Raw genomic sequence first — 12,846 nt, forward strand, 5'->3', positions numbered from 1 at the left:
GTTTCCTAGAAGGAAGTTGGATTTCCTCTCCTGACTCGCTTGGGGGTCACTCAAAGGTGGAAACAAGAGCTTGTCTAAAACATCCACCTGGAAAAGGCAGGAAACTGCAGACACCTGCCTTTGGCTCCTTTTCCATCACCACCGAAGACCCAGACACAGTTCCCTTGCAGTCAGCGGACTTCTTCATTGTTCTTAATTTTTTTCCAGTGATCTTTTAAAAGTGAGCACCTGAAATCTCAGCTCCCTTTTTAAAGCCCTTCAACAGCCACCGTCATTCCTAGGGTGAATTTCCAGAGTCGTGACGCTCAGGGCATGACCTGGTCTCGAGTTCACTTTGTGAGCCCCTCCCGCCCCCCTCCTTCCATCTCAAGCAGCAGTGTCGCCTGTATCTTTTGTGGACCAGCTCTGAGGCTGAGGGTGGTGGTTCTCTGGGGTGGGAACTTTTTCCAGGATTGATCTCTGATAGCATTGCAGTTTGGTGCCACTTTCAAATCCTGTTGACCCGTCTGGGAGCAGAGCTTCAGTTTCAGCCAGGCACTTTCTCTTCCCCTTTCCTCCTAGTTTTCTGAGACCTGACTGTCTTTGTCTCATCTGCGGCATAACCGAGAGCTTCCTGCCCTGCTCTGGGGCAGTGATGCCCTGACCAGCGTCCATGGGCAGTGGGATCATCTTCTCTGTGTCCACCCTTGACTCAGTCAGCGGCCATGGTGCCATGACTATGGGTAGGGAGACGATGCATCGACAGGCACAGAAGCAGGGACGGTGGCCTGTGGGGGGACCTTGAGATGTCACCCAAGGGCACACTGGCCTGGTAGTCACAGGAGCCCTCTGACATTTCCCTGACTTTTCCTCCCATTCTTGGGCCAACACCTCCTTGAGGGTGTCTTGTCGCCCGTCTGCTCTGTGTCCAACTCTGCCGGAAATGGTCTTAGCTTGCATCAAACACCTCCGTGTGCCAGGCACCATGGCTGCTGCCATAGATGGATTCCACAGCCTGTGAGTCAGGCATGACCTGCCTGTTCACAGAGGAGAAAAGTGAGCATCAGAGATGTCTTCTGAACCGCAGAGGTGACATGGCTCTGTGGGTGATAGAGGGTTGGCCTGACCAACAGCTGCGTTCTTTCTGCTGTGACTGCTGAGCACACCGCATCTTTTACTGGGCACTTACTGTTTCCCAGACATCACGCTGGAGGGGTGGGAAGTGGCTTGGGGCCCTCGAGAGTCTGGGGTCGAGCAGGTGGAGACGAGCGACGCGTGCTGGAGACACTAGCTAGCTGACAGATGTGCTAGTGGGCCTGGTGGGGGGCTCTTGTGACTGTCTAGGGGGGCTTGCTCTAGACTGGGGGGTTTTCATGGTGGGCCGCAGTAGAGTGACCCTGAGGAGGGACGGGCTGTCATGAGAAGGATCACTGGCAGGTTGCCCTGTGGCAGGGAGCCCTGAATGCTGGACCCAGGGGTTGTCAGTGTGTATGGGGTGACCCTGAACCCTCCCCCCATTTACCCCAAACATTGCTTCTGTGATGCCCGCATAAACTAGACATCTTGGCCCCGTTTGCTCTGTGGTCAGCTCTCTGACCTCTTGGAAATATCGTTTCAGCGCCTCAGTCCTTTTGCCTGGATGCGCTGGACACTCGGCGAGCAGATCATTAACTGCTTGGCGATCTGGCCGCAGGGCTGATGGACACTGGGGTTTCTGGCTGGGGTGAAGCCGCTGCTCTGTGGCCCTGCACCTTCCCTCGGGAGTAGGGGCTCCTGGGGAGACCCCTGGAGCTCCTGCACTTGCCACGGGAGGGCCACACAGGCAATGGGTCGTGTTGTTGGACCTGCCTGTTGGGTTGATCCGAGGAAGCCTCACACAACCCTGAGATTAAATGTAGGACTCAGAGGGAGGCAGTTTGTGTGGAGGGTGAGGGGCCCTGCCGAGTGCTGGGGGTGGGGGCACTTGAGTGGATTTCTGGGGGAGGGAAGGTTCTTGCTTGTCTGAGGGTCTCTCAGTTTGGAGCTTTTAAGAAGCTCTAATGAGACCATTACCCTGCCTTTGTGAAGCTGGGTAGGATCATCGTAAGGGCAACACTGATGTGAACTGTTCTCATTATGTATAAATTATATATAAATGTCAGGGTCCCTTTAAAAAATTGTCCTCATCTTTGGAGAACTTTGATGTTCAAAAGATAGGGCTTTCCCCCCCCCCCCCTTCCTTCCAGTTCCAGCCTGTGGGGCCAATTTTGAGTTGATTTTTAAGTTTTGTCTCTTTGCCCCCTACCCCCTGCCTCGGGCCCTCCAGGTTCCCAGAGAGCGTATCTTCCACACCATTGTGTCACTCTTAGGGGTGTCTAGACAGCTTGGGATAAAGGGTTTTTTTGTTTAATCCTTCATCATCCAGCCAGTGTCCCCTGAATGCCCGCTCTGTCTCAGCGGCCACGGTGCCTGCACTGAGAGCTGCCCACACAGCTCTGACCCAAGAGGCGCATCTCGGCCGAGTCCTGAGCCACGACTGGGGTTTCTCTCTGCTCCCCTCCACCCCCAGGGTGTCTCACCCCACTGAGGTTTTGCTTTGCAGTCAGTGTTTACATGTATTTTTCAAATGGAAAAATGTGAACACAAGCCAGAGCAGAGGCTGGTGTTGGGGGAGCAGTCACCAGCCAATTGCTGGGCTCGACTGCAGCCTCCTTCCTAGGCAGATCAGACGAAGGGATGCCAGTGAAGTTCCAGGAGGGTCAGGTGGGGCTCTTGTGCTTTGGCGGGTTGAAACTGTGTTCTTGTTTCCTAGGCAGCCCTGAGGGGGACACTGGGCATCTCATGGGCGTCCCATGACCACCTGCTAAGGAAGGCTGGGCGGGGCTGTGTGGACCCCATCTCCTCAGCCCGATTTCCTGCCGAGCCTCAGGGATGCCACACAGCGCAGCGGGAAGACAGGCCATTTGAACAGAGCACTTAAGCCTTTTTCTTGAGCAGGGTGGGATTTTGTATGAGGCTTAACTTAGGGGGAAAATTATTGAAGCTGCTGGAAATAATTTGGGGGGCTCCTCTCTTAGAGGCAGATTAGCGGTGGTCTTCTCCACCCTCTCCTGCCCCTGCCACCCCCCCCAACATTCTTCAGTAAACTTATAGGAGTATATAAAGGTGGAGACTCACCCTAGGGTGAGTTGCAGCACCCAAGATGGTTCTGCCTAAGATACTGAGTTCTCTGGTGTTTGGTGCGAGGTGTGGTTTTAGCCACAGGAAGAGGGATTAAAGAAACAGAAGGTACACTGTTTGTAGGACATATATTAAGTTAACCTTAAAAATGCATTTCAGATACAGTAGATGCAGACAAATACAGTTTGACTCCACTTACACAAGGTACCTAGAATAGTCAAATTGATAGAGTCAGACAGTATGTTGGCCGATGCCAGAGGCAAGGGGGTGGGGGCTGGGGAGTTAGTGTTTGATGGGGACAGTTTCAGTTTAGGAAGGTGAAAAAATTCGGGAGATGATGGTGGTGAGAATCACATAACAATGTGAGTATACTTGGTGTCACTGAACTGTACAGTTAAATATGATTAAAATAGTATTTTTATATCATGTGACTTTTGGTTGGTTGGTTGTTTAGTCCAACTCTTTGCAACCCCATGGATTATAGCCCACCAGGCTCCTTTGTCCATGGGATTTCCCAGGCAAGAATACTGGAGTGGGTTGCCGTTTTCTTCTGTAGGGAATCTTCCCGACCCAGAGATTGAACCCATATCTCCTATACTGCAGGCAGATTGTCTACCACTGAACCACCAGGACAACTTTTACCACAATAATTTTTTTTTTTTTTCCAAAATGCACCAGGAAGGCACATTTGAAACACCCATGGGGACTTTTCTCCTCGGGTTGAACCACGCTTCAGTCCTAGTCAGATGAAGTCGCCGTGTTTAGACAAGGTAGAAAGTGGAGCTGGCTTCCCCTCCTTCAGCCATGGGGACCCCTTGAGGACCAAGTTTTGTCTCGGGTTAACTGTTTTCCCTGAGTTTTTGTAAGACAAAGCAGGTAGTACCCACATTTCTGATACTGTAGCAGTGGGAGGCTTAGAGTGTAAACAGTAGGGGCTAATGGATTCACTTCTCTGAGGGTGGAAACTGGGGCAGGGGAACTGCAGTTTTGCCAAGTTCCATAAGTTTGCCGAGTCTCCTACGTGCTGGTAGAGATGCAGGTAGGTACAGTCATAGAGGTTTCTTAGGTGAGCAGCTCATGGGCTGAATTTTGAGGACTGAGTGATCTCAGCACTTGTCCTCTCATAGAAGCAGGGCGGTTTGGGGAAGCACTTACTGAAGTCTACCTAGGTGGAGTTTGGGGCTGTGGAGGATGCAAATGTGAGGGGATCAGCAACAGCAAGTGCCAATTGTATAAACTGGCCTGGAGACTGAGTGTATTCCTGGCGGACCTGCATACATGGATCACCTTGTCCTTTTGGGTTTAGACCACTTTGCTTAATGTTTATTGAGCACCTGCTATATGCCGGGCACCATGCTCAGCCCTTTCCAGTGCATTAACTTATCCGGCTCCCCGGAATCTTGTTGAGTGTGTGTGTGTGTGGTCAGCGGGGGAGTGTTATTGTGCCCATTTCACAGATGGGAAAGCTGAAGCGCAGGAATGCCTGGATCACACACAGCCATACTGGATACAGACCCAGCCTGTGGTCTGAATCACAGTTGCGTGCAGCCTCTGAGCCTGAGGAGGCACATGATCTGGCGGAGGTGGGGAGTGGGTCTGGAAGCAACAATCACTGGAGGAGACCGTAGCCAGGGAAAGGAGGGAGCCAAGCTGGGGAGGGGAGAAGGGGTTCATGTGATGCTGCAGTGTGGGATCGAGGTGGGTCCAACCTGGCCTTGCTGTGTCACCGTGTTCAGCCCTTAGCAGTGGAGGCCGAATGTGCCAAGTGTCATTGGTGAGGCCGGGAAACAGAGATCCCGAGTCTTGATTTTTTCCCTTCAGGAGGGACCCAGACAACTTGAAAATGTCCTCAGACTCCACTGGACAGTTTCAGCATCTCTGCTGAGCTGTTAGTAGGCCCAGCTGTGTCTGCTGACTCCTACCTCCCCTGTCCCTTAAATAAAATAGCTGGTCAGCTTGGATAGCTGGGGCTCCCCATCCTGTGAGCAGCCGTCCTGGCACCCCCCAAAGGACCCTGCCTGGGTTTCCCTCGGCAAGAGTGGCACAAGTGTCTTCTTACATTGTTGTGTTTTCCTTCCAGAAAAATCAACCTTAAGCCTCAGATTTTAATCACCTTCTCGAAGGACACTTCCTGTGGATATTTCGAGTGACAAGTGGCTAAGGTCGTGCTTCTAAGTAAAATTAGACTTTGAAACTAGGTCACAAACTCAGATGCCCCCAGGGGCCAGGAAGGAGGCACAAATGAAGCAGCCCGTGGACAACTATAGGGCAGGGTGAGGACTGTGGCAAAGCGGCATGCGGGTGTCCTATACGAGGGGGTGGCTCTCTCACCTTGACATGTGGAGTCCAGGGAACTACAGCGTCCACTTCTTTCTCTCCTAAGGGAGGCCAGGAATCTGGATTTTTTTTTTTTTTTTAAGTAGACAAATAACTTAAAAAACTTACTGGGTTTTTTGTTTGTTCTTAAAGAAACAACCCAGAATAGAATGTCTGTGCCCTTTCTGTACAGATGAGAAGGGCAGGGCCAGGGAGCCTGGTGGAGTCACACAACCTGGGGCTTAAGGCGCTGGGACGAGACCTGTAGCTGCTGGTACCTGGCCTGGCCCAGTTTCCACCTGGCGTGCCACATCCTGGATAAAGCAGCAGGGCTGGGAACCAGCTCAGTCAGTTCCCCTGCACCAGGAAGTACAGAGCCTTCAGACAATCGTATCCCTGCTGTCCTTTGCTCCCCTGCAAAAGGTGCGTTTATGGTGCCTTTCTGGCACCAGGCACAGAGAACTTCCTCTAGATTGACCCTGGGGATCTCTGGCGCTGGCCGAGATCTGTTGTCCTCATTTTACAGATGAGGAAACAGACCTGCAAGTTCAACTGACTTCACGGAGGGGGAATTTGAACTTGAGCCTGACCCTGAGCCTCGGCTTGTAACCGTCCCCCGTGTATAGCAGTGAGAAGGACATTTCACCCTTCACCTGGAGCCAGGGGACTGTCCCACAGATGGCCATGTGTTCTCAAGCTGACCCACCCCCCAGGGCATCCCCTGGACTTTGGGGAACCTGGTGTGGAGGTCGGTGCCCCCCTGCTGCCCTCCTGGTTGGGAACCTCGAGAGCACAGCTGGCTCCTCCCACGGAGGGACCGGTCTTCGGCTCACAAGGTTGCTGACTAATTCTCTTTGCAAACGGTTCGGTTTCACATGCTTGAGTTTCCAGTAACTACGTGGGTGGATTTGTTTCATTTAAGGGCAAAACAAAACAAAACAAAACACGGAGGGGGTTTTCTTTCCCAAGAAGAGGACTCGCCAATTATGGGTTTACTGCGTGCGGCTCCGGGCATCATGGTGCCGGTCGGCAGCCAGCGGGGCCCCTTGCCAGGCAAGCTCCGAGGTGGGAATCGCTTAGTCATTACCAGCGGGGGCCAGGTGCGGGAGGTTGGGGAAGTGCAGCGGCCACCGGGTCCTGCAGAGGGGCCCTGTGCTCCTCCCTGGTCAGCCCTGTCCCGCAGGGCAGGGGCAGGGGACCCAGGGAAGGTGCCAGGTGAGTGAGACAGCTGGTTTTGCTTGCCGTGGGGCTGGCTGCACCTCCCAAGGGACTGGGCCTGGGAAAGAAACACTGCCCAGCTGGCCGGGCCACCTGCTTCAGGTGAGTTGGAGATGGTGTTGTGCCCAGGGAACAGTAGATTTTGTTGGGGAAGGAGTGAGAGACAGCTCCCATGGTCAAGGGAGTGTGTGTGTGCGTCTGTCTGCTCCCACAGGCTCCACCAGATGATGTCTGCATGCTGGTTTGGTGTGGCACTGGCCAAGCTGAGCAGACTTAACGTTGATGTTGGGCCCTGAGGCTCCTGCCATGCTGGGCGTGACTTTAGTTGCTGGATGATGAGGGGGTGTGGCTTTGCGGCCAAGGGGCTGATTGATGGAGAGGGCCTCCAGGGGCTCAGGGAAGTCAGTATTTATCAACAGGTCTAGGGATGTGTGGAGATCTCAGAGCCCGCCCACTTGTTGCCTTGGCACAAGTGCAGGTGCTCTGCTGGGTGGCAGCTCTGGTCCAGGGTTTCGTCCCTGGAGTATGCTGAGCATCTAGCCTGGCTTTGGGGGCTGGAGCAGTTATGAACCTGGCTTCGGAGTCAGATGGAGGTGGCCAGAGTCCTGCTCTAGTACTTCTTGCCTCTGTGACGTGGGCCTCAGTTTCCATCCATGAAATGAGGGTGTCAGAGGACCCTGTGGGTGGAATAAGTTGACATGGATGAGCTGCCAGGTACTGTCCTTGTTGTAACTGAACTCTAAGGCCTGGGCTGGGGCGGGACCTTACTGCTCATGCACCTTCCTTCTCTGAGGAGGGAACATGCCTTGGAATTTACAATCCTTAATCCTGGCCTTTGAGAGCTTGCTTGGAAAGGAAGAAGGGCAAATATACTGATAACTCTGAAATAATATCATGTTAGACAGAGGGTAATAAAGGCAGTGAGAGGCAAGTAGAGTTCTGGAGGATTTTGATGAGGTTTAGCAGGTGAATCCAGGAAGGCTTCCTGGAGGAGGTGACCTTAGGATGTGTAGGAACTGGAGAGCGAGGAGGAAGAGAAGAAGGGGAGCGATCTTTCACTGGTCAGAGGAGATGTGCGTGTGCTTAGGAGCTCAGATGGTCCCCAGTGTGTAGTACATGCTTAATAAATACCATCATCAAAATCAGCAGGACTCCAGGGTTTTCAAAGATGTTTTTATAGATGTGGGAATTGACACTCAAAGAAGCCAAGTCATTGTCTGGGATCCAGGTTGGAAGGCAGAATTCAAACTCATTGCCTTGCCTTCCTGGGCCAAGGGGTGAAGTGTGTGTGTGTGTGTGTGTGTGTGCGCGTGTGCATGTGTGCACGTGCGTGCACGTGTGCGCCTGCATGGGGTGGAGAGTGTCAGGCCACCAGGTGGGAGAAGACAGTTTTGAAGCCGTGTGCAGCTGATTTCCTGTGGCGAGGGGGCCGATCTTTTTGAGCCCCCGCAGTTACGCAGGCTTCTTGGGTGGATGCTTTTTATTCTCCGTTGACCTTCCGGCCTTGATCCGTGTGCTGGCTCTGGACTGCCCTGGCTGCACAGACAGGAAACGGGGACCCAGGTGAAGACCTGAGGGGAGTCCCGACCTTGGTTGGGTTTTTGTGCCTGGGTTCTTCTGGAACTTCCCTGAGCCCTGGGCCTTCCCTGGAGCTCCCGGACAGGCGCGAGGGTCTGACGAAGCTTCCCCTGGGAGCCAGGGGATGCTGTGAGCAACCGTGCCTCTGACAGCCAGGTGGGGACCAGAGGAAGCCACCACCTTCCTCTCCCTTTCCGGGCAGATTGTTCTGGGCTGATGCTGCGTGAGGATCGCAGGCGCTTCCTGTGGCCTGCTGGGGGTGTGGGGTGAGGGGTCTGGGCCGATGCAGTGAGGGGTGAAGATAAATGTGAGCACCAACAGTCCCATGATGCCCCTGGGTCCTTGGCCTGGGAGATGGCCACTCATGCCTCCCCTGGTCTGTGCCACCTAGGCTGTCCATCCTCCCTGGCCCCTGCCTCCTTTTTACACTTCCTCCCCTGCAGTGTGGGCCCTGCCTGGGGTGCAGCATCTCTAGGCTTCGGTGGTACAGGAGGCAGAACACGATGTCCCTCTTTGTCCCTGAGGCCACTCCTGCCCCTAGTCTTAGGCTTCCAGCAGTCTGGGAAGACTGGGAGGTTTTGTTTTTAATGTTTATTGATTGATTATTTATTTATCTAGCTGCACTGGGTCTTAGTTGTAGCACGTGGGATCTTTAGTTGCAGCATGTGGGAATCTTAGTTCCTCAACCAGGGATCGAACCCCAGGCCCCCTGCACTGGGAGTATGGAGTCTTAGGCACTGGACCAGCAGGGAAGTCTCAGGACCGTGAGTTTTGATTCTGACTTTCGAACTGGATCCTGGGTAGATGACTTAGCCTCTTTGAGTCTCAGTTTCCATGTCTATAAAGTGGGTGTGAGGATCACCGCAAGGACTAGACAAAGGACTGAACCACGTGGTGCCTTGGAGAACTGCTCTTCTGTCGTCTGGCAGTTCAGGCGGCTCACCCAGGTCAGTGCCTTGGCGGGGCTCTGGACACAGGGGGAACCCGCAAGGATTCTCCATCCGTGGTGGGGACAGTGGTGTGAGCTATAAACAGAACGGTGTGACTGGTGTGGTGCACAGCTCTGAGGAGGGCCCCCTAGCCCAGGAAGCCCACCTTGCTGGAGGGTGCTGTAGTGAGTCCTAGAGAGCGGGTGGGGGCTGGGAGGTGGGAGCCGAGGGGCTGGTGTGGAAAGGGCAGCGAGCAGAAGCACCTTGTGGGCTACAGGCTGAGTGTGGACACGGCAGGCTGGCGAGAGAGGCAGACGGAGCCACCCCAGCCACATGCTGTTGACCTTGACTGTGGGACAAGCCCCGCCCACCTCAGGACACCCCCAGTGGCTGTTCCTCTTCTGGGGCCTTGAAATGCAGGAGCAGGAGGGGAGGCTGTCTGTAGGGACGGAGACAGTGCTGGGGCCCTGTTGCTCCACGCCCTGCTCGGGACCCTGGGTGGAGGCTGGTCCCCTTTGGAGTTTAGGAAGAGATGGGGGATGCCTGAGGTTAGGCACTTGGGGAAATCCTGGCCTGTGAGGCTGATGGTGAGTGGGGAGAAGACCTACCATGGAGGAGACCCAGGTGTCCCCTCAGATCAGGGAGGGGGGTGGTGTCACAGGCTGGGAAGGGGCAGAGTGAAACTGAATTGCAGTGGAAACAGGTTATGGATTTTCTGCGGCTTTGATGTTCAGGCTCCTCCCACACAGGCGTGTCCAGTGTGGTTTTGGGAGGGGGGTGATATTGGTAGGGCCACCTCTCTAAGGGCAGGGTTTCAAAGCACCATCCAGCCTGGTGTCTTGTCCTGGAGACAGGATAGACCCCTTGACATGAGCTCCTGAGTCCACACCCACTGGTCCTATGGCTGCCCCAGCTTCTGCCTCCCCACTTCTGTATCTTGGATCTCGTGGGAGGGCCCTGGCTGGTCCTGGCCTTGAGTTGGCCACCTGCCTGCCCAGTCCTGGAGTCAGGTAGGACTCTCCTTCTCAGAAGGGCAGAGGGGGATTCACGCTTCAAACCCATTGAGTCAAGTGACTTCTATCATGGCAGTGGGACCACCTGCGTGGATAGGGTCAGAGTTCTCTGCCAAGCCCTTCAGATGTCCAGTTTGGTGTCTTTGTCTCACTGTTTCTGGGTACCCTCCTCCCTCCTTTGGTTTGTCTTTGCCTCCCTCTTAAATTTACATAGCAGTAACCTCCTTCTATAAATATTTACTGAGTACCCACTTTGTCATGGCCATTGTTCTAGGCAGGGAGCTTATAGCAGGAACAGGATAGATTGGAGGGTGATAATTAACCATTACTGTCTCTCAGGCCAGGACCACCCTCTGTGTTTTGGGTGCATTTCTATCTTCAGGGTCTGCTGGTAACACGTCCTCCCTACCCCCCACCCCCAGCTAGGTGGATTCATTTCATGTCACCCTGGGAACTGGTGATACAGATCTGGGGCTGGTCCCAGTGCTCAGTGCCTGGCCTGAGGGGGTTGTAAGGAATCCAGGAGGTGCTGTGGAAGCCCTGGGGATGTGGTGGGAGTCGCTGAAACCTCCTCCAGGGTGAGATCTTGGTTCTCTCTGGTCGGGTCCTGGTGTCTGCCTAGCACACTGGCTGGGACCAGGCACAGGCTAGTGGGAAAAACTTGTTGGAGGAATGAGTGAATGAATGAGCTAGCCAACCTCTTCACTGACCATGGGAAAGTTAGCATCTTTGATCCAATCAATCATATTCCATGGTTGTTTGTGGACTCTTGTCTCCACGAACGTGGGGGCTCCATCTAACTAGTTCGGCAGCCAAGGTACCTAAGACAGTGCCTGGAATACAGTGGGGCTTGTTCAGCCAATTCTTTTTTAGCCATCACTTTATCTGGGCTGTAGAGGGTGCTGTAGGCACCCCTGAGTGGCTGCCCCCCACACCCACTGATCATGTCCTTCCTTTCGACGTAGCCTGGAGGGTGGGCTTCGTGTCTCTTGTTCCCCTGTGAGGACTTTTCATTACGTTGCTTGTGTTTTTGAAGCCCCATCTCCCATCGTGGCTGGTTTTCAGAGAACGGAATTATAGGAAGCTATGGGCTTCCCTGGTGGCTCAGACGGTAAAGCGTCTGCCTGCGATGCAGGAGACCCAGGTTCGACCCCTGGATCGGGAAGATCCCCTGGAGAAGGAAATGGCAATCCACTCCAGCACTCTTGCCTGGAAAATCCCATGGATGGAGGAGCCTGATAGGCTATAGTCCATGGGGTCGCAAAGAGTTGGACACGACTGAGCGACTTCACTTTCACTTTTCACACCTCCTGGTGTGACCAGGAGGATTCACCCCTCAGGCTTTGGTGGAAAACCCTCCCCTCCTTTAAAAATAGGCCTCTTACTTCTCCTCTGCTCCATCACGTCTCAATTCCTGAGTCTCTGCCCCCTCCGCAGGTCAAGGCAGTGGGATTGGCAGCAGTGTAGTTACAGGTACTAGATATAGTCCTATTTCCCTTTGAACCTTCTCCCTCTACACACACACACACACACACACACACACACACACACACACACACAGAGCTGATAAAAAGCTCTTAAACCTCCTCAGTTTAGTCTGCTGAGGCCTTGCAGACGGTAGGCCTTAAACATTTGCATTCCTTGGGCTTAGCCGATTCTCTGGAGTGTCGAGTTTCTGGGTTAGTGGTACGTGGAGGGTAAAGCCAGAAGTCTTGACAAAGAAAGCATGTGTGTGTGTGTGTGTGTGTGTGGTGGAATTCCAAGTATTCTGGATGGCACAGAGTGGGCTTCAAGTACCAGGGCCCTTTCTCAGGGGAGAGCAGGCCCTGACCTGTCAGTCATCCCTTGGTACCCTCGAGAGAGGTGTTTCAACAGTTTGGTTCTCAGACTTTTAGTGAACACTTACTGTTTAGCCAAAAATGGATAAGAGGGCTGTCGCAGAAGCTCATGAACCGGGGCAGGAGACAGATGTGGGCAGCTAGTGGATGCTGTGTTTCATCACATGTATGCTTCATGCAGAGGAAAGTTCACCATTCTATCATGAGCTGCCCATTGTCACTGTAACGAACTGTCAACTCCAGAACCAGCCCGATTTCAGTGATGTTAACATGTGAATCACGCTGAATCGTGATGGCGAAACTGTGACAGGATGGGGGCACTGGCCTAGCCAGGGGCATCACCGAGTTCATGGAGAGGTTCATTCAGCTTCAGCAGGTGCCTCAGGGTCAGGGTGGGGGCAGTTTCCGGGCAGAGTAGGGCTAGGAATACAGCAGCAGCAGTGAGATCAATACCAGTGGGCACCACTGACCAACGTGTGGCCCTATTCTGGGCCCTCACTGTTCATTGAGTCACTGCAGCCTCTTACCTTCAGGGGGAGCAGCTGCAATAAGTCTGATGTCCAAGTGGCAAAGGTAGACCCAGGTAATTCACACCTGGGAATAGCATCGGGCAGGGGATTTCAGTACCCACTCTCCCGAGCTCCCATCCCGTGAGGGTCTTTTTTCATTCTTAAAAAATGTTTATTTGTTTATTTGGCTGTGCTGGGTCTTAGCTGCAGCCTACTAACTTTTAGCTGTGGCATGTGAGGTCTAGTTCCCTGACCAAGGATCGAACTCGGGCTCCCCTGGATCAGGGGATCAGATCCTTTCTTTTTT

The 12,846-nt window shown here is 53.6% G+C and overlaps 1 protein-coding gene and 1 non-coding gene across 2 annotated transcripts in view; both read left to right on the top strand.

Moving 5' to 3' along the window:
• The window catches only part of SPSB1 (splA/ryanodine receptor domain and SOCS box containing 1), a 71,122-nt gene that overhangs the window by 8,780 nt on the left and 49,496 nt on the right, over positions 1–12,846 (top strand). The window lies entirely within an intron of this gene.
• On the top strand, positions 11,286–11,357 carry TRNAR-GCG. The gene has a single exon. It is a non-coding gene; the product is annotated as a tRNA-Arg (tRNA).

This window comes from Cervus canadensis, chromosome 13 (genome assembly GCF_019320065.1).
Source record: "Cervus canadensis isolate Bull #8, Minnesota chromosome 13, ASM1932006v1, whole genome shotgun sequence".
NCBI classification, from domain to species: domain Eukaryota; kingdom Metazoa; phylum Chordata; class Mammalia; order Artiodactyla; family Cervidae; genus Cervus; species Cervus canadensis.